This window comes from Pyxicephalus adspersus, chromosome Z, assembly GCF_032062135.1.
Source record: "Pyxicephalus adspersus chromosome Z, UCB_Pads_2.0, whole genome shotgun sequence".
NCBI classification, from domain to species: domain Eukaryota; kingdom Metazoa; phylum Chordata; class Amphibia; order Anura; family Pyxicephalidae; genus Pyxicephalus; species Pyxicephalus adspersus.
The window spans coordinates 19,922,495-19,942,474 of record NC_092871.1 but is presented as its reverse complement, the minus strand read 5'-3'; the positions used below and the strand labels follow the sequence as shown (position 1 = coordinate 19,942,474).

The following is a 19,980-nucleotide window of genomic DNA, read 5'->3' as shown; positions in this document are numbered from 1 at the left end:
TGACAGCTGACGTCAGTGGTGTGGGCGTGGTGTTGCTGAGCAGGGATGGGATCGCTGGATCGCTGTGGCTGGGAGGGAGCTGCAGTAATGTAGGGGATAGAGAGGAGCAGGCTGGGGAGAAAGATACAAAACACGGGGAGCCGACCATCCTACACAGGGTCACCTACCTACAAGCTGGCACTCCGGGGCACAGCACCTTCCTCCACCTTCACCTTGTTGGATTACAAGCAGCACCGCTGGGGTGTCACAGGAGAACCCCACATTGGCCCCTGGAATGTCCCCCCATCACTGGATCTCTGAGGGGCCCCTGCTGTGCTGTGACCAGGATTAAAGGACCCTGGATTGGACACCTGGAGCACCTCTTGGCATCATTGCTTAGCAAACTCCAATTGCACAGCCATCAGAAGCAGCCAGGTAAGGCATTGAGCTGGCACTGAGCTGGCATTGGAGGTCATGCACTGGGTCCTGCATGAGGAGCCCAACACAGCTGCTAGAAATCATCCTGATTACTAATCCATGGGAAACACCTGAACTTCAATCATCACACACAGCAAGCCTAGCAAGACTGGGATTCTGTATGGGGGGTAAAAAATCTGATGGCCTTTATTTTCATTTAAATGCAATAACCCAAAGGAACTTAAAAACCATCAGGTTAGCCAAAAGTTAATTTGCAATTGGTTGCTGTGGGTTATTGCACTTTTAGTAAACTGCAGACACCTCCATTCCTGTCCTGTCTTCCCTGCTGAGAAGTGCTTGCTTTGGATTACAGCTTTTATTTAATTAGATCACACTATCATGTGTCCTCAATGAGGCCTTTTTATTCTAGAATTATAAATCAGCAGAATATCCCATAGCAATGAATGTGCCCCTGCCATCCCTAATCTGCTTTATTGCAGCATGACTGTACATTCACCCAGCACCCTCACTATAGGAGTCTGGCAACTGCAATTATAGAATCCTTACACCCAACTCCGCCAACTATGACAGGTTACCCTACAGAACCTCCCCAGTCTCAGCCTGCTTTCTCCTGCATGTTCTCCATCCATTTATCTCCCAACATTTCCATAATAGTCTATGGGGAATATGTCTCTTGTAATAGAGAAGGCTGCTTAATAGGAAGGAATATAATATTACCACGAGAGACCTATACAGAGGTGCCCACCTATGGAAGAGAGCCGCTTGCAATGGGCAAATTAACACTTCCACCTTAAAAGCCATATTTTCTGGCTGAGCAGCAGATTGCGCTTCCCACTCCAGGAGATTCCTGATTAATACATGTTGTGATTCAAGAGAAGCTTTGTCTTGGGGTGTAGGCTGCAGATTATTGGGGCTCAGGTATATATGGTGACTCCATACTATTCCAAAATGCAGTAAAATGTGATAGACTATATTGTTCACCTTATGTATATAATCCATTTTTTGCCCTATACAGAATATTAATTCACAATCACACAATCCAATTAACATGTTACATCCTGCAGACTGTGAACACGCGCTGCCTTGGCAGTGATTGGCTTTGGCTTCATATCCATTTATTGATCAGAGAGTGTCTGATAAAGGTTATATGATCAGAGAGCTGTCTCTTGGGGCAAATGACGTAAAGGATAGAGGTAACATGGATTTCCATAAGGCTGCCATTTGGCAAGGAGGGGAGGGTTACTTAGGGCACAGCACTTGGGTTTGGTAAGGGTGGATTATGTAATTGGTGGGTCTGTACAAATCTCCCGGATAGTTTTTAGGCTGCATTCATAATATTTTGAATATCAGATTGAGTACATAGAAGACGGCTAAATTTAGTAATCACAGATAATAGGAGGTGACATTGAAGTTAGAGTATGATATAATAAAAAGAGACAAGTGAGAATATAAAACATTATATACGTGAAAGGGGCAGTTAGGCAAAAACCAGAACAAAAAAGATATTGCTGCTGAATTTCAAATTATTTTGGAGTAGAAGTTAGAATAAGGGGGTCACACTCAATGGCAGAGATGGGGTGGGGGGTTAATCAAGGCTTGGTAACATGGATCAGGAATAGTCCATTGGTAACAATGGGATTGAATTTGACACTGGAGGACAACATATAAAACATAAATGGTTGTGTGTCTTATAATGGAGATGCAACCGATGTACTTAGAATTTCAGATTGCATAGCACACTGGAACTTGATTGTAGACTTACAAGTAGGTATGACCAGGGGTGCACCATTGGATACAGGATTCAGAAACCAGTCAGTTCAGCCTGGGAGCCAGTAGGCGTCTTTGGTAAAGTAGAATCTCTTTTGATCAGTATAGCATTCTGAAAAAAGAATTGTGGACAAAGTGCTGTAATTGCCATGAGTTCCTGCTCTCTGTATATCATTTTTTTCAACCGCAACATAAAAGGGTCCAGAAAGAGAACTAGAACTTGTGCAAATATTTATCTCGTCTTCTAACTTCAATATGAAAGAATAAATCCCAGAAGCTAGCATGCTAAGGGTTCGTTGATTCTGCTTTAAACAATGCAGCCTATGATATGCATTGCAGTGAGCTGAACTGCAAAAAAATGCAGCAGGATGTAAAATGTGTGCGTTGAAGTTGCGTTAAACATATTCATTTTCAGCCTTGCCAAAATAAACATCAGTGCACAAAATCGCATGTGTTGCCGTGCCTTGCGGTTAGGTTTGAATGGGCCCTTAGAAGAAATCACAAATGGGCCCATTCAAGAAACTTGTCTTGTGACATTGTACGTTGTGTGAACATTTTATTGCAGGTTTCACGTGTATGCTGTTACTTGAATAACTCCAAAACCAGGAATATTGTTGTATGTGGCTTGGAGCTGTGAGTCCTCCCCTCTCCATCAGTGATGCTTCCCCATTGGCCAGTTAGGATGATGGGCAGCTTCTCCAGCCTATTGGAAGGATTGAGGGATGGGAGTGGTGGGATGGGAACTCCCTAGTTGGCCCTGCAAGTAGTAATCTGAATATATGAAGCTCAGATCAATATCTCCATCATCTATGCAGTCCATGTCATCTGAAATAGATAATGGGAGCTGAGATTCTAGCCTTGCAGTTCGGAAGCTAGTCTGTCATTATGAATATCTGTGAACAATACAATGATCCAACTTTAGCATCCTCGGTTGTATGGTGGAGTCACTTCTGTTTTATCCACCAAAGCTGCTTTAATTCTAACAGAGTGATTGGGAAGTTTTACTGGAACCCCTAATATATCTACAGCATGCAATACATTAACATGGTGGTCAGTGAGAAGAACGCATCTTTGACCATTTGGAAGAATGTCACCCTTACAGATCCGAAAAAAGATCATTGGCGTCATTAATCTGACTTCAGAGGCACAAATTGATCATTGGAAAGAAAGACTCAATTGCTCAAAGAACCCCTAGCAACCTCTGGAGGAACTGTGTTTAAGAAAACATTGCTATATTCATTTTTTAAATATATATTTAATTTATGATAAAGGATTCCCAGAGCACTGTGGATTATATAAAGAGACAACATCACAATTGGTATTTCTTTTAGGCACACTGTCTCCCTTGCTATACAGGAGTTGTAGGAAGGAGATGGTCATGCTCATTACTGTTGCAAATGTTAGAGCTATTGAGCTTTGTGAACAGGGTTTTTCTTTTATCACAGAGGGGCAAACGAGGTCCTGAAAAATTCTTGAAAACTCACCTAGACCTTTACTTCCTGGCTCAGAAGGACACAATATAATTTTAATGTGCAATATTGTATATTTATCTGACCGAAAAAAAAATTTTTTTTCTAATGTAATTTTTTAGTTTGAGAAACAAATATCAGTCTGTTTTATCTCTCTGTGCCAATTAATGTGTATGTCCAACACATTCTCTGCTTCTGTCCACCTGCTATTATGTCGTTGAACATATCTGTGTATTCTACAACATGGGAATAAATGAAGCCTACAAGGATCACCATGACCTTTCTAAAAGGTCCTTCTCAGATCTTTATGTTAAAGAATAGAACAAATTGTGTTGAAGTCAGAACCTGTCAGCATAAAAACATGTCAGCTGCCACTGCAAACTTGTGTTTAAAAGTGCAAGTTTTACAAAAGTCATCCTTATCCGTCACTAATTAGTAAGGCTTTGACTTATCACAAGCATGTGGCCAGTAAAGTGTTGGGACACCTATTGTCCATGCTTACTTCAGGTCCGTAACACACTAAGTGAAGGAAGGAGAATTACAGGAACCTATAGGCTATTACTGGAACCTTTGATCTGAAGCCGGCAGAGGTACCTTCCATGCTTGCATTGTTGAAGTAAAGCTTAGTAGAAATTGGGAAAACCATTGTATACCACTCTAGTGTGGAATGGCACACCACTTTTGCCATAACTGCATTTTTTATGGTATTGGATTAAGCAGGCTAAAGTTATTGTTACTCAGTTGAGATTTTAGCTTGTTGTCCCTGTGATGCAAAGCTGGGGTGTAGTAGTGGTTGTCACCAAGACAGGAAGGCAAAACCAAGCTTTTTTTTTCTTCTTTTACCTATAAGCTATAAAAACCCGACTGAGATCACTTTTTCCAAAATTCACTTTGACTTGTTTGTAGTTAGGCTTGAAAGCTGAACCCCAGGCAGATGTAAAATATAGTATACACAAATAATTTAGCTCTGTATTAAAACATCATTATATATAAGCAATACCTAAATAAGACGATAATTATGCAGAGGAGCTCAGAGAGGTAGACACAGCACCAGGAGACAATCCTTTCATATGCTGATAAGAAGTTGTAATGTACTGCTTCTCCAGTCATAGTGGGGGGCAGGTCCATGACGGCCTGGGCTCAGAGCAAGTATGGTAAATGATTACGGCTGTCATTGAACCTACACAAATGAGGACCTCTAGAGGCAGAAAAAAGTAGTGCAAGAGAATTCTTATAAATCTGAGTTATGCAGTATTTCGTCTTTTATTGGGCTATTACTTTTTTGTAGTGTAGTTCTACTTTACATACAATCACACTCAGATATTCTCTACAATGAATGTTGTATCAATCAAATTACTTTCAAAGCAATGTTAGATAAACTGTTCGAAGACTAAGTTTCTTAAATGCAAAACATAGGCATGATATTGTTAATCTATGGACTGGTATGTTGGTACAATGCATTTAGTACTTAGTATTTATTCTTGTAGTGAGATGTTTCTATAAAAATTTTCTGAAATTTCTGGTAATATTACAATTTAATTGATTGTTTTGGGGATATGATAGCACTATTTATAATGTGAAATACTAAACAATAAGGAGAATAGGACCCTGCTTGATTATGTTTCCAGCACCTGGTCACAAACCAGCCATGCAATTACTGAGCAGCATTACTGATTTGTATGTCTGTGGGAGTTAGATGTTAGAGGACCCAATCGCCTATAGTAAATGAGCTGTCCGTGTACGTCTCAATGTAACCCTGTCCTGAATAATCACAGAAAATGTTATAGTGGCAAATACTACACATGTATCCTTCTCACTGCTTCATCATAGCACTGCCTACCCAGGGACACACATCCTCCCACATCCTCCTTCACCTACACATCCATTCCTGTGTAATGTAACACATCTATGACACACAACACATGAAAATATTGGGCGAGTGGTGATATCATCAATTTACATTTTTGCAGGTGCAGCTAAAATTCATAATTATCCATCTGTTTCTTTATTGTTATTAAACAATTGAATTTAGTATGTAGAATGAAAATAACAATTTTGTACAGCTGGTTAGTTTTATAATCTGGCACAAATCTATAACGACAAGGACTTTTCAAAAATTACACTATGGTCTTTGCTTTCATGACTTTGAAGCACTAAGCATGTCACTGTTGTGAATTTTATCTAGACGGTATATTTCTTGTATCCATGTATGAAGGGGGCTGTCAACCCAAAGCTGACATTGAACTTTTCTAAAAGATGGTTAGAGTACTAAGGTTTTGTTATTTTATTTAAAAATTATGTGTTGCTTTGCTCTGCATGGGTTGACCTAAGTGCAGAGTGACACCCCTTTTTCCATTATATGGCACTAAAAGCACTGCATGGGTTGAACTAAATGCATTTGCCTCCCCTTTCTTCCACTATACCGCACTGTAAGTGCCTTGCCCTCCCATGTTTATACAATGGTGAATGCTCTGCATGGGTTGCCTCAATTGTAGATTGCCTCCCATTCACCTTACTATATAGCACCAAATGCACTGCATGGGTTGATCAAATTGTAGATTGCTTCCCTTTTCTCGCACCATATGGGGTTCAATGATGGAAGTGCCAATCAGTGGTTCCTTATGCTGTCACATGAGCGAGTCAATGAGATGGTGGTCAGGAAAGGGAAGGCGATTATAAACTGCCATTGGGTTTGGTGGGGGGATAATCTGTATAGCAATAATAAGGTTTGAGATCTATTTCTATCCCAAAGGAAGTATACGTGTGAGCCACCCTCTTTGTAAAATGTACAATGTGAGAAGTTTAGTAGGAGAGAAAGAAATAGGTTGGAGGCTCTAGGTTATTTCAAGTTAATTATGTATTTATATATTTCATATTCATACACAATTATTTCAAACATACAGAAATTGTATATCCCTTGTTCTGTTATTAGTCACAGAACTAGGATAACAGTTGCTAAACAGTTGCGCTAACACGAAAGGTTTAGTAGGACCGTGTTTCCGTATACGACCCGACGCGTTTCGCCTTGACTAGGCTTTCTCAGGGGTACATTACTGTATATGAAAATTGGTATTTCAGAGATGACTCATACTAGTAATTATGTTTTTCTAAAAGAGATTCGGGCATGATAATCTTTATAGGCAAATGTTGGGTTCATTGTAAGGCGGCAATGTCGCACTAGAGACCCTTTACGTTGGCAAAATCTCTATGAATGGCATAGGAGGAAAGAGAAATATTCACTCGTGTGCATATGTCATTCTCTCATTGCCAAGTGAAGGACGCATATAAGAAGGCAAATGTTCTCCCTGCACGTTTTGGTAATCCTTTGACTAGGATCGCAAGCATGGCATGGGCCTAAGGAGTCCAACGATGGGACCACTGGACTTGAACCCCAAATTCTGGTACACAGGAGCTGTATTCTCCCTTTTATATTCTTCTATTTTATCTTCTGTAGAATGCAGAAGGAATGCATAGTCATGTTTATACTTAACAGCATACATAAATGTGGCAGCATTACACTACACATGAATCTCCTTAGTGGCTCTACTATAAATTTTTTTCCGCCAAGATGACAATATTAAGATCAAATTTAGCCTTGTTGCGGTGCAATGGGCATTAAAAATATGGACTTCGCTCTTCTAATGCTGTGAAGGGACATTTGTCACTCCAAGCCGGTGACGGGAGTAGGGATTTTCACGATGGATTGTGATACCACCCCATAAACGCTTCCACTTAGATATATATCTATTGACAAATACATATATATTTATTCCACGGTGGCCATGCTGCGGGAATGCAGAATTCAGAGGCATAAAAGGACTCGGTACTTGGTAACACTCGTGAGACAGTTTGTAGAGAGAGTGTTTATTCACAGGCAAGGTTCCCAGCTGAGACACTGTTATTGTAAATATACATCTATGGAACATTGGCAGTGGCTTGTGCATTGCTTTGGCAGCTTCAGACTCGGTATCGCATAACTGGAGTGTACAGGGACGTCTTTATAATGGGGCAAAAGGAGCATTTGCTGCAGGCGTGACTATCGCCCAACGTGCTGGTGATAAAGCACAATAGCTATTATAAAATGGTTTATATCTAGAATTCCTGGTGGCCTAGGAAGAAGAAGGGCCCCTATATTACAGTTTAGTTATTATATTAATATAGCTATATACATTTTATGATCTACCCAACATAAAAATATTCTTTATTAGTTTTCAAATTAATGTTTTCTAGTCTTGTTTTTTAGCTTGTAAAGGTAGATAGGGGTCAGTTGCTAAATGTAAAACCATATTTGCATGTCGCACATACAAATTCTTCTTTCTCGCAGTGTTGTATTGCATGGTAACTGTGCTTTACTGTTTTATTCTATTAAAGTCAAGAATGGGGGTCATGTCTGACCTGTCTGGAAAAAGTATAAAAGAAGAATATTTCTTTCTTAGTGTTAGGAAGAGCACCTCTTTAAAGGTTCAAAAGTAATATTGTTGAAAGGACAAAAGAAAGAGGTTTGTGCTCAAAGTTATTGAGCTTGATTATGTATTGATACATTTTTGATTCATACATAATTATAGTACATACATTGTTCAAAATACACTCACTCTGGTTGTATAATCACAAGACTGAGATATATAAGCAAGACATATAAATTCTAACCACGTAGGTTATGTAACCGTATTTGTCTTTAGGCGTCCTGACGCGTTTCACGCCAATAGGCTTCTTCAGGGGAGTAATAGCATAAGAAATGTACGGTCTGTGTGTGAGTTCAAAGAAAAACATAATAAAAGTACCATACATGACAATTTTGGTTATGTTACACATAACAAAAGGTATACACAAACGTATATATCTAGGAGATCAAAATGATACGCACCTGTACACATACATACACACACATACACACATCCTTCTATCATACATGTACATATACATGTGTATGTGCACATGCAAAATCCATGATAATTTATAATCTATTTACAGACAAAAAAATTATTTATAGCTGATTGTATCGAGGCCCTGGAACTCTGTGGCTCTTAGTGTTAGTATCCACTTGGAAGAATATTTTGTCCAGAACTCCTCCTCTTTTTTTTCAGTTTCGGTCCTCTTCTCTTTTTTTCTGTGTTTTAAAAAAAAAAAAAAAATTCTCCCTGACCCCTCTGCATTCCAGCATCAGTCGTTCTCTTTGTGCAGAGTGGCATATCATCATGCTGGCTGGGCTCATGGTACGCCTGGATTAAGCAGGATATACATGTGAGCACTGTTAAGTCCTGGAGAAATGCCCCCCACTGCTAAAGGATGCGAAGAGGATGCCCGATATTACAAGACCAGACATAAAGGCTTCAAGGAAGGTATGGCTTGTGGGAGGAAGGCTGGAGTTCCACTTTAAGAAGCAAAAAAATGAGCATGCACCATCAGACCAGGCTGACAATGCCAACTCCTAAATGTCTGTTTTTTGTTTTTAAGCAATCCTGGTATCCACTTTCTTGATATACAGATGGCCACCAGAGGGAACAGTCACAATCCTTTATATGCAATAGAAGGAGCCATATAATAATATCAGTACAAAAAATGCACAATAAACATACACACACAAATGCAGTACATTGATGGATTGGTAAGCTTCAGTATATTACATGGGTTTAGATTTGCTCAGGTTCACCTGTGTTCTTCCAAACAGGGAAAGCAAAGGTTTGCATTAAACTTCCTCTACTTGCATTATCTTACCTTCTATGTCAAGAATTAGGAAATGTCACCTTTGTAAATCACAAAGTATACAGAGCCATAAGATTCCATGCCTGGCCAACAAATGACATGGGCCTAATAACCCATAAAAAACCAGGTATATTTCTACTTGGCAGGAAATTGCATTGAAATTTAATGTACATATGAAAGAAGATAGAAAAGGCTGGGGTTTGTTGGCAAAAACGTGCAACATGTATTTATATGTCAGACTATGTTATAGGTAATCCACAACTATTGGAACATACTTAGGTGCCTCTGTATAGGAATTAGGCAATACCTTCCAAGTGAAATTTAACTGGGAGTCGCCTATTTACATCATGCTGTTTTGACTTATGCCCTATGCTATCCATGCTTGTGGATTAAAATTATTAAAACATATCTATATAGCGCCAACATAATAAGCACTGTACATTATATAGGGGATTACTTATAACATTGTATGACATTTAAATACATGATTCAAGTTTTTGCCAACAAACCCCAGCTTTTTCTATCTTCTTGCATATTATTGGGGTTGGCACTTTAAATATTGAAACCAGGTAAAGAGGGTATATACCCTATCCTATATACAAAAAAATGCATTCAAATTAAATTTAAAAATATTGTGGCTATATCTGGGTAAAATGGGCATTGTAGAGTACCTTTTGCTTTGAAATGTGACATATTTGTGGATTGTAGAAAGGCACTGAATGTTTGCTTTCAGACTCTTTCCTTCAGAAAGTCTGGGAGAACAGGCAGAGAATCACTTTGCATAAATTACTGTCTTTTTTGCCATTCAGGTGTATGTGTGTATATATTTCATGCAAAAAAGTGTTGCAAAAATTTTTTTTATGACTGTAAAACAATTTTAGGTTGTGTGAGCTTGTTTCTTATAATTGTATGTGTATGGGGTGGAGGAGTGAGAGTTGTCTGTGGGGTATGACACTGCATTGCATGAAGTATCAAGCCTCACACAAATGCCAGGTCTTTATCACTTAAGATGAGATAACAATTGTACAATGGTCCTCTGACATTGCTTAGCCATCTGCCAAGCCACTTTTATGAGGACACACCAGTTCACCTCCCGCTTGGCCTCCCATTTCCATTAAACAGAACATATCTGTCTGTACAGCACACATGCGTTCTAATGTCACTGGAAATTTTATCTAACATTCATTCTCAGTTATTGAACCTGAGTTCTTTTATGACTACACAAGCATTACAGCTGCAATAACCCCAATGCTATGGCGGCCTTTTTGGTGCAGGAATTGGATGTCCCTACTTCAAGAATGATATCCGATTTCAAAAGCAGGGCTGAATGCCGAGCGACCTTTCTGGGTTCCCCAACTTCCCACCAATTGTCAGCAAGCAACGCTGAATCTTCAACTGTTTCCTGTGACAATTGTCCACCAGCCAGTCCAAAAAAAGTTGGACGAATGATTCCACAACCCTCCATATGTTTGTGTGATCAGTCACTACTACATGCAACTATATGCATAACAATTTTATTATATTTTGTACAATTGCTGGCAATGAGCCTTTCAATTAGGAATGAACATTTTGGATTATAATATTGGAACAATGGCTGTAGACACATTGCTTGGCTTTTTTATTTTTTACTGATCAGCTTGTTATATAATGATAGGGAGGGGGGAGGAACAAGAGGTGTCTTGCTGCAGGAACATCAACTGTATTACCAACAGCATCGGCCAAGAATGATCCAACATGATGGATCGCTATTGATCTTCAGGAGAAGACACCTGTATTTGTACTTGATTTACCTAGGATGATCACAAATGATCAGTTTGAGTGATAAAAATGTATTATGTGCACATAGCCTACAAATATCACCTGTGTGCATCCAGTTGGCATTCCTAAACAATGCATTCTACAGCTTTTCTGGTTCTTGGGTTTTTTCCAGCTCTAATATTACTTAACGTTCTTCTCACACCTCCTCCCTCTACAAGTGTCAGCACAGACGGACCCTGCAACCACTATTGATTTTTCCCTGATGCAGTGCAGACTGAATATTTCACTAAACATTAATATGTGTTGAACAATTTGGTTTGAACACTTTCTCTGCCTGAGGCGTCAGGGAGCGCTCAGCGGGCTTCAGAAACATACACTAAGCCTCTGTGTGTGTCCAGAGCCTAATTCATGGTGGATGCAGTCTGTGCAGGGAAAATTACTTTATTTTTTATTTTTTTTTTTTTTGTTCCGCAAATGTCTGTATTAGGTATAAGCCAATAAAATTACTTACCAAGGTAATATCTAAATATAAGTAGTTTTTAGAGCTGAGTTGTACAGTTTAAATCACTAGTACTGCATCCCTAAAACTCATCAACGCAGGCTGTAGGATCTTGGTACGATAACACATGTAACGTGAAGACCAACCTAAACTATCCAATCAGGCTGTTTGCTACATAGTTGTCAGTAGATCAGCTATAGTGATTAATCACGCTCAATGCTTCATTTGGGCACAATTAATCGCTGCTGAATACCAACTGTGTGGCTTACACCATAGGGAATGTTTGGCATTGGCACCATACATAGCACGTAGTAATTAATCACATGCAGTTGGAGTATACCGTGATTGCATGCAATTAATCATTATTACATGTTAGCTGTGTAGCTTACACCATAGGAAGCCATTTTTTACCAACTGTTTTTTAGTGATCAGTACACTTTGCAGTTATCACTAGTGATTTCAGCAGCACAATTGATTTTTATAAAAAATGTCACATGTAGCTTAGACCCTATCCACAATGATTAAAAAAAAATCTCATCTACTTACTTATTGTCCAGGTTTATTTTCCAAACCATCATTTCTGCAAACATATGCATTGCTTTTTCGACGTCATTTCACATTTTAGGGTGGCTATGACGCCTTGTAGTCCCCTGGAGTCCCAAGGTAGTCTTTCTTTTAATTCACTTTTATGGCAAGGACAATATTTAATATGCACCCCTGAAGCCAGGCATGTCAGGTCACTGCTCTGCATAACCTCACAAATTAGTGACTTCTGCCCTCTACAATAGCAGAGTGCCTGCCATGCAACTGTGTCATGTGACCTTTTCAGTAATGTCAGGAGTGCTTGCTTCTGAACTGGAAGTTCATAGAAAGAAAAGTAGAAAACAACATTGCAAAGTGAAGTGTTAGAAGTGTGAGTTTGGGATAAATTGATAAAAGGTACTCTATTGGTAAACTTGACTTGAAGCACCTAAAGGCGTGTGATGAGGTTATGAGTGAGGAAGTCATTAGTAGGTCTTTGGAGGAGCGGAGAGAGCGGCAGGGGGAGTATTTTTTTACCAAGTCAGAAATGTAAGTGGGACAATAACTGTGTAGGGATTTGAAGGCAAAGCACAGGAGCTTGGATTTGATACTATGGTGAAATGGAAGCCAATGGAGAGAACTACAAAGAGATGCGGCGGAAGAGGAGCGGAGGGAAGGATGGATGAGTCTGGCTGCAGCATTCATGATAGATTGTAGAGGAGAGAGTCGGGTTAGTGGAATACCAGCGAGAAGGATGTTACAGTAGTCCAGACGGGAAATGATAAGAGCATGTACAAGGAGTTTGGTGGTCTCAGGGGACAGGTAAGGGCAGATTTTGGAGATGTTGCGTAGGTAAAAGTGGCAGGATCTGGAAATGTTCTGAATATGGGGGGTAAATGAGAGGGCCAAGTCAAAGGTGACACCAAGACAGCGTGCCTGAGGGGAGGGCCGAATAACAGTGTTGTTAACAGTTAGATATATGTCAGGGGGGGATTTGGAATTTGAGGGGGGCAAGATGATGAGTTCTGTTTTATCCAGGTTGAGTTTCAAGAATCGGTCAGACATCCATGATGGGATGGCCGACAGGCAGCATGAGACCTTATCCAGGACTGAGGGAGACAGGTCAGGGGTGGGCAGATAAATTTGAGTGTCATCAGCATACAGATGGTACTGTAAGCCAAAGGAGGATATGAGACTACCGAGAGAGGAGGTGTACAGAGAGAAGAGAACCGGTCCAAGGACTGACCCTTGGGGAACACCAACAGGGAGGAGAGTGGGTGAGGAGGAGTTACCATTGAAAGAAACTTGAAAGGAGCGGTCAGACTGATAGGAAGCAAACCAAGAGAGAGCAGTGTCACTGATACCAATGGACCATGCTGGCATGTGGGAGTTAATTCAGTTCAGGCATGTGCAGAGGAAGCGGGATTTGGCTAGCAACCAACGGTGAGCTTAGTTGGAATTGGCTCCAGACGTATTCAACCACTGCTAATTACTTAAATGAAAATAACATGGTGGCTTTCTAATTGTCCTACAAACTGTTGATATTCCAAGGGACCTCTCTAGGCTTCTTGGGTTATAGAAAGCCTATAGGGACCCTTTCACATCAGGGTCCTTTGTTAAGCAGATGTCATATGGTCAACACATCACCCAATTTGAAATCATGTGGACGAGCCTTTCATTTAACTTCTGTGGAATCACTACAACGCTAACAATGGGTTGGAAACGCTAACAATGGTTTGGACTAGCAGAAAGTCTCTTCAGTTGTGATGTCGGTGATAAGTCCGGTGGGACATGGGCCTAATGGGTCCCTATACACAATACGTTGGAGTCCCAGGCTACGGTGTGTTCTTGATTAGGCTGTAGTGGAGAGAAAAGTGCCTATGTGTAGTTTGTTCCAATGTGATAAAAAGTTTAGCCGCTCCTTTATGTATTTGGTGCTCTGGTATTACAAGGACGTTGGACCGTTGTGTGATGTCTGTGTATAACAAAATGTTGTGTTTCCAGTGGGGAATCTGATTTTGAAGCCTAAACTAAATCTGCACACACAATACAATATGCAGCAAATGTTTTTATAGTGCTGTATATTTATATTTCCCTTTTTATGTGACACCATAGAGATATCAGTGACATAAGCCATTGCTGGGTAGTTTAAATTATTTATAAGTATACATGAGAGTGTGTTTCTCCTCAATGAGATTTCTTTCCCAACAGGCAACTCTTATTGTGCTCCCGAGGAGCTGGAGGTGTAATCATCAAACCTAGAGCTGTACAGATCATAGTGCTGTTCTATAAATCAGGGAAGCTACCTATAATGCAAAACACAACACAAATGCTGCAGTTTTCTCAGAATCATGCATTATATCAGCTGTATCTCAGCCCTGAGATTTTGCCTGCCATGTATGCATTGTCCCAAGTGGATCGGTTCTTTTAGTTAGCTGTGTTCTTAGAATGCTCGAGTCATGTGACCATGGCTCGCTGCAGGTGCTCTCTTAGGGCTTGTCTGCTCCACCATTTTTAGAGGCATTTATCACGCTTATAAAACACTAATAACCGTATCTAAAATGCTTCCCCTTGGACCTAAATAGAATTTAAGACAAATTCTTTGAACGACATGAATAGTATAAATCCTCTGCATGTTTGCAGTCTCTTTTATGTTGCTGGAAACTGTAAAAATGGAATACAAATGTAGCAATGGTCAATATTCCAGCAGAAAAATTCCAAGAAAAGAAATGTAGAAAAATACATCTCATAAGGTCAGTGCATTTTAAATTAAATTTTTGTTTATTTTGCATCAAGCTATCATAGGCCAGGCCTAAATAACCTTGCATGTTAGTAAAGTGGCTGGCATCAGGATATCCATACTAGCTGGCTGTTGATATGTAAGGTAACACTAAGGTGTATATTGCAAATTACATTATTAGTCTGTAATGTTACCCAAAAGTGTCAAAGACTGTGGACATATTACTGATGGTTAGGGACTAAAGACTCCTTGAAGGAGACAGGCAGAGACTGTGGCCAATGCTGCAGGAGAGGGTTGGATGCTGTGGCCACTGCTGCATGAGAGGGTCGGAGGCTGTGGCCTCTGCTGCATGAGAGGGTCGGAGGCTGTGGCCAATGCTCCAGGAGATGGTAGACTAATAGAGTTTTGTGTCATAACAAGTCAGTACTTTCTACAGTATAGTACTACTCTTTTAGGAAATGTTCTACGCCATTACCTCAACATTTTAACCCTATTGATTATTATGTGTAAATGTTTTATTAGCATGAATTTTAATTATTCAAAGCCACAGGCTTTTGCATTCTCTTCAGTCCTAAGTTGATGTAAAATTAAGTGTGAAATTGCTAATATCATTGTTCTTTTTGCATGTGAGTACTTTGGGAACCGTATTCTGTGTAGATGCTGACATAATGTTGACTAAGTCGCATTTTCGGGTCACAGTTTGCTTACATCTAACCCTCCGCCATGCTTCTACAAGAATTGTTTTGCTGTGTCTCTAGATTTTGGAGAGTTTACCCCCAATTTCTGCACCTTTGACTCGATGATTTCTATCATGTTTTCAGTGTTGACGTTGGTGGGTCGGTCAGTTGCATCATCCGGCAAAGCTAAAAGCAATCTTTAAAAGCTGTTTGAGAAAAAAAGAAAATGTGAAAATTACTATAAAGCAGAGGTAAATGCCAACTAAGCACTAAAGAGCTATCAAATGAGTTGGGTTTTTAAGTAAGATATACCGGTAATTCTCCCATAAATTTCCCATTAAATTTGTATTTGTAATGTTGCTTTCAAAGATGTTCATGAAGGAAGTAGTCTTTTGTGCTACCGCATGGTCCGCATCATTCAGCAAATGCTACCCTAAGTGGTGGTAGATGAATGGTTTTACACAAAGATTCATCTTTTTAGTGTAGTTGTGAAAGATAAAGTAAAATGCTGTCAATAAAGAGTGAATAGATGCTTCTATCTTCATGTTCTCATGGAAAGGTTACAGCCAGAATCAGTTTATTTGAGCTGTCAAGCGCATTTTTTTTGATCACAACCTGGAATGGCCTTGTAAAATGTAATTTTTTGGATATTTCTTGTTAGTATTCAAAGTACAATGAGGTATGACATAGTTAAGCATGGGACCTCTTCTTGAGGAACAGTAAGGCATCCTGTGCAGAATATAAATCAGTGTGTATAAATGACCGCTTCGCTCCTAATTCGTTTTGCATATCTAATCATCTGCTCAACGTTCTCCAGGCTCCAGGACCGCATTTGCATTAAACGCCAATTTGTACTTCGAAATGTATGGGACAGCCATATTACCATCCAGAAAAGGGTGCAGAGAGGAGAGGGAGGGAAGCAAATGTAAGGGATGGAGAGAGTATTAGTGGGAGAGATGGAATATAAAAGGGAACGATAAGGATGAGAAGAGGGCAAGAGGCAGAAAGTGGGAACATCAGTACGAAAGATAAAAAAGTAGGAATGGGGGTATGAGAGGTAAAGTGCAAAAAAATTAGTTTGCCGTGCAAAAAAATTAGTTTGCCTGTACGAGTGATAGAGAGCAAAAGTGAAGACAAGAACACGAAAAATGAGAAGAGGGCAACAGATGGAAAGTAAGCGTATTATTATAAGCACTTGAGAAAACTGAAGAAGGCAACGGAAAGGGTGAAAAGAAGGCAAGTGACAAAGTGAGAAGGTCAATGTAAGAGATATAAGGCAAAAGTAAAATAAAGAACCGGATGGATGAGAGATAGTAAAAAAAAAAACAGCAAGAATGTCGGTATGAGACATGGAAGGAATAGGTTATGGGAGCAGGGGAGATGAAAAGACGTCAAGAGACATAGAGCAAGATTGTCAGTGTGGGAGTTAGAAGATAAAAGAAAGGAAGGAGAACAATAAGAAGTGGGCAGGAAGCAGAGAGTAAGAGTTTCCGTGTGAGACGAGGTTGGCAAAGGTGAAGATATTGAGGAAAGGATAAGATGAGGTCAAGAGTATACATATGAGAGATTTGAGACAGGTGAGGATGAATAGGGGGCAAGAGACCAAGTGTGTCAGTAGGAGAAATGGAAGACAAAGGTGAAGAAAGGAACAGGAATGATGAGAAAAGTGTAGTAAGAGACAAAGATGAATAAGAGAGGAGGAAAGATAACAAGGGAACCAGAGACCGGAAGAATGAGAAGAAAGCAAGAGAGTGTCAGTGGAACAGATGAAAGATTAAGGTAAAGATGGGAATAGGAAGGATGAGAGGAGGGCAAGAGATAGAAAATCTGAGTGTCCCTACAAGAGATAAAGGACAATGGTGAATAAGACAACTGGAAGGATAGGATAAGGACAAGAGGCAGCAAGCAAATGTATAAGTAGGAGTGAAGCACAAAGAAGGTAACAAGAAGAATAGGCAGATAGCAAGAGACAGGTCAGAGCTGGCAAGGCAATGGGAGTTAAGTACCCTCTGGTACTCTCGTGATTTTATTAAGCATAACCTACATTAATTAGTCCTTTTTCATTGTTGTGATTACAAAAAAAGCATATAAACACAATCCATGTGCATAACAATTATCCTGCTGGTTAGTGGTGTCGCTTATCTAGGCAACCTATTATTTCACAGATGGCATTTTTATTGTTGGGGCGTTGTACCGCTCTGGCAAGAGTATAATATTGTTCAACTGCTTCGATTAAAGTATATGTAAACATTGTCTCTATAATTTCATTTAAACTTTAATGTGTAAATGTAATCTGTAATATTTACATAAATATACTATGTACAACCACAACAATAGTTTGACATGTAGTGCTTTAGCAAACTATATGTCATCGAGTTAGGGTTCACATCTACTTTAATTCCTTACACTCATACCTGTCATACAACCCAGGCCAAATCCTTCCCCCGAGGAAGAACTTTAGTGCATTGGTGAAATGAAATGCCTTATAATTACAAGATTTCATTTTTAAAAATGGCACATCTGCTACTTTTTGTACAGAAATGTTATCAGATTGCTTTCTTAATAGGTGATCTGTTTGGTACTAAGTCTGTTTTCAGTCTAAAATCCATGTTCTAATAATTCATTTAAATGCAGTATTGCCATTCTCAGGTTCTCTTTCCTCCAAAGCCCTGGGGCTCTTTTTTTTTTGTTTTTTTCTTTTAGTTTTCCACTTTTTCCCTTTATTTGCAAATCTTGTTTGTGGTGATTGACAATGGCTACTGATAAATCTACCTCTAGTAGTAGTAGTAGATACTTTATTTTATACCCCAAAGCACTGAATGGTAATAAGTATTGCAACCCTTCTAAAAAGGTTAAAAAATGATGTCACTAATTGTATATATTTTTGCTCATTGGAAGTCACGTGTTTGCATTTGCTCCACTTTGCGCATGGCCAGGGGCGGAATACAAGAATTAACAGCAGGGATGTCCTCAGGAGTCATGAAGTGCTGTCACTTCGCCCTCCCCACAAACCAGAGTTATGAAGTATAGAGAGGAAAATTGACCATATGACCTAGATAGACCCCCCCCCCAAAAAAAAAAAAAATAAAAGAAAAACATTATCTGGTAATTTCATTGTTGTGGTTTTTAGCTAGCTTGTGTACCGCTGGTCCTTTCAGGCTATATACCTAGAACAGACTTTCTCAAACTTTTTAACATGAGGGAACCCTTGAACTAAGCTTCAGGTCTTCAGGGAAGCCCTTCTATAATTACTATATCCACAGCTCACAGTACAGTGTGCTGGCCAGTGGGAAGAATGTCACCCCTACAGATAGCCAAAAAATGATTGGTGTTACTTTAGCTGACCTGAGAGACACCGAAGACCTCCTGCATTTCCCGGCTTTGTTGTGATTTATGTGCCAATTTTGTTGGGGTTATACTTGGCTTTGGCTTTAATGTTGGAACTAGGAAGATAGGGGAACCCAAGATGTGTTGTTACTGATGAAATCGGGTGAAAATAAAAAGGAAGAACACCTCAATGCAGCAACTTCATCTAGGGAATAAGTTGCAATTAATTAAGTTTTTGTTATTTAGGGTAGTTACACTTTAGGATATCGCAAGCATACTCAAGTATGTTTTACAGGATAACAAAGTCTCTATGCTGCAGTTCAGTAAAGCCAAGAACATGAGAAGTGAAATGCGATGCGCTAGGCTGCTCAAGATCCCCTCCTGTCTTGTTGAGGTCTTCCATCATGCACACCACAAGAGACATCTCACGGCTGCTCAACATTGATTGAAGACTGCCAAAATCCCGCAGAACATACTCCTCTACCTGCAAAGCTTGGCAGTTCCGTTATTCTCTTTCTGATTTGTTATGACATTACCTGTCAGGTACCTTTGTTTAAACCCAACAATGTAAACCAAGTTACTTTTACCTAGGAGACTGCAGCCCAATCACTCATACTTCAGCTTCTTTACTGCCCCTGGGATACACGTAGGAAGCTTAAAGATGATAAACAGCCTTATAAATATGGAAACTGTCAGGAAATGATTGCTTGTTAGACTTGTAAGCTTTTGTTGTCAATGAGGCTTATACAAGAAGATAGCAGTAATAACAATTTACTAAAAATACCTTCCTGCACAAGTACCATTTTCTGTTGTTTGCGTTCCCATATCTGGGTCACAAAAAGTTCAGTAAAAGTAGTGTTTTATTCCACCATCCGCTGCCGTTCCCAGAAGAGGCTTCGGCCTGCAGTTTTATGCTAATAGAATTGTTTGTAGATGTTTGAAAAATAAAATAAAGCTTCCACAGAGAGATTCCTCATTCCGACAATCAAATACAAAACTGGGAAACAGTTCCAACTGTCTATTGTAATAAATAGATATGGTGTTCCACTGTGTGTAATATCTTGCTCATACCAGGTCAGGTGAGGGGATATCTTGTATATG

At 39.6% G+C, this 19,980-nt stretch overlaps 1 protein-coding gene across 2 annotated transcripts in view; it reads left to right on the top strand.

Annotated features, from left to right (window-relative positions):
• Positions 1-94: 94 nt before the first annotated feature.
• LOC140343998 (leucine-rich repeat and fibronectin type III domain-containing protein 1-like protein) overlaps positions 95-19,980 on the top strand; it is a 344,795-nt gene continuing 324,909 nt past the window's right edge. For both annotated transcript variants that reach the window (XM_072430902.1, XM_072430901.1), the window contains exon 1: positions 95-414. The gene's annotated coding sequence lies outside the window, so the exon portion shown is untranslated. The remainder of the gene's footprint in view (positions 415-19,980) is intronic.